General features: G+C 40.3%; 1 protein-coding gene and 1 pseudogene across 1 annotated transcript in view; both read right to left on the bottom strand.

Moving 5' to 3' along the window:
* LOC138059687 (low-density lipoprotein receptor-related protein 6-like) overlaps positions 1 to 376 on the bottom strand; it is a 72,717-nt pseudogene extending 72,341 nt beyond the window's left edge.
* The window catches only part of LOC138014528 (myotrophin-like), a 463,943-nt gene that overhangs the window by 442,279 nt on the left and 19,164 nt on the right, over positions 1 to 2,500 (bottom strand). The gene's annotated exons all lie outside the window — the stretch shown is intronic.

Below are 2,500 nucleotides of genomic sequence, written 5' to 3'. Positions count from 1 at the left end.
AGACAGTATTCTGATTTCCCTCAGCAACGCGTCAGTATCACAGCAATAACCCAGCAAAAGAAAGCATACGTATTTGAAACTAAGGACGTAGGAGAACATACCTTGACAAATATTGTAACAGAGGCAAAACAAGCAAATTATTGCTTCAGTTTTCATCGTTCTGCTTTCTCTTCGAGAACGCTTAACAATTAGAAACAGCTGGCAAAAGTTACAAGGGCCGAGACCATGTAATGGCCTCCTGACGAAACAAATACATTTAACCTGAGTAGATGAGTAGACAGCCACAAAACAGAATTTCCGGGGTATTTTCCAGTTGCATGATTCGTTCTCGTCTTACACGTGAGCTTCCGAGGGCTCGAAAAACTTCCGGGGAATATTCGCTTCTGAATCAAATGGAACTTTCACTTCGAAACTGCCGACCAAACTATAAAAACACACAGTTTTTGGAAATTTCGGTTACATCTGTTAAAGAGAAAAATTCGAGTGTTTGCTCTAAGTATAAAAAAGTCAAAATTGGCCAACAGATCATAGCGGATTAACTTTTCTTTTGCCAAAACCGGATCAACTTATGATTGTTACCAGGATCTCTCTCGTCACTTTGGGCTGCTTAAAGAGAGGGTTACTGGGAATGAGATTGGAGATGATGGGGCTAGCTCTTAGTACAAGATATCAAACTTGTTTTATTTGCTTCCAAAATAAAAGTAAAATACAAACAATTTGCTCAAATGACTCGTGCCAGTAGCTGCTAGCTGTTGATTTTCCGGCTTGCATCAGCCTCCATTCGTGACCGTCAGATTTCGATGTGAGTTTACAATACCACTTCCGCTGAACTGACGTCAACTTTCTCCCCTTTTTTTGTTGCACCAATACATTCCTCTTGGGTTAAAGAATCCTAATTGAGCAAATAAAAGATATTTTGAGTCAAAGATATATATGAAATACATCATATATTGCACTGCGGGTATGAAATGAAATGAAACCATGTTGTCTCGCAGTGATGAGCGCAAATTTCTATTGCGTCGAGAAGCCTGAAAATTTTTCAGGACTTCAACGGGATTTGAACCTGCGACCTCGCGATGCCGGTGCGATGCTCTAACCAACTGAGCTATGAAGCCACTGACGTTGGGAGCTGGTCACATCTGAGTTCACAACTTCCCGTGATAAATAATTATGAGTGAAAGATATATATGAAATACATCATATATTGCACTGCGGGTATGAAATGAAATGAAACCATGTTGTCTCGCAGTGATGAGCGCAAATTTCTATTGCGTCGAGGTCGCAGGCTCAAATCCCGTTGAAGTCCTGAAAAATTTTCAGGCTTCTCGACGCAATAGAAATTTGCGCTCATCACTGCGAGACAACATAATTTCATTTCATTTCATCCCCGCAGTGCAATATATGATGTATTTCATATATATATATATATATATCTTTCACTCATAATTATTTATCACGGGAAGTTGTGAACTCAGAAGTGACCAGCTCCCAACGTCAGTGGCTTCATAGCTCAGTTGGTTAGAGCATCGCACCGGTATCGCGAGGTCGCAGTTTCAAATCCCGTTGAAGTCCTGAAAAAATTTCAGGCTTCTCGACGCAAAAGAAATTTGCGCTCATCACTGCGAGACAACATGGTTTCATTTCATTTCATACCCGCAGTGCAATATATGATGTATTTCATATATATATCTTTCACTCATAATTATTTATCACGGGAAGTTGTGAACTCAGAAGTGACCAGCTCCCAACGTCAGTGGCTTCATAGCTCAGTTGGTTAGAGCATCGCACCGGTATCGCGAGGTCGCAGGTTCAAATCCCGTTGAAGTCCTGAAAAATTTTCAGGCTTCTCGACGCAATAGAAATTTGCGCTCATCACTGCGACACAACATGGTTTCATTTCAAAAGATATTTTGTGCAAAACCAAATTTTCTACAAATTTCTCTTGATACTCAATTGACGGCCATTTTGAAAACTTTCCGATCCAGGTCACGTGGTGTGATACGTCACACGTATGTAATGTAGTGAAAGGGTCATCGCTGTCTAGCGCGCTGCCACAATTTACGAGCTAAAAATAAAAGGTTTCTTCCATTCTCTTATAAGCCACCTTTTAGAGACTATGAAATACGAAGTGGGAAATAAAATACCTCCTCTGAGAAGGTTGAAGAATTGAAACTCGATAGCCTGCGTAGCAAAGAGTTCCTGTTCGACCACAGGTAGCCCAAGCTCGATATATGAGCAGCTCTTTATATGATGACCTATGCATTGTTACGTGCCTTGAGCGATTTGCATATTTGTAAGGATTTGTATCGATGGATATCGTCCAAGCAGTCTAGATTTTCACTTAATCACAGGCTGTCATTCCCATAGAATTTACCTTAACCACTTACTTGGTCGCGTATGTTGCTTTGAAATGGAGAAATTATGATGAACTCGAGAAGCCTGTTCTTCGTTTTCTTTTATTTTGCACTCCACACATGATTACAAACATCTGAAAAATTAA

Source organism: Montipora capricornis, chromosome 8 (genome assembly GCF_036669925.1).
Source record: "Montipora capricornis isolate CH-2021 chromosome 8, ASM3666992v2, whole genome shotgun sequence".
Taxonomy (NCBI): Eukaryota; Metazoa; Cnidaria; class Anthozoa; order Scleractinia; family Acroporidae; genus Montipora; species Montipora capricornis.
Note: the sequence above shows the minus strand (reverse complement) of the source record. Positions and strands in the feature narration are given on the sequence as shown.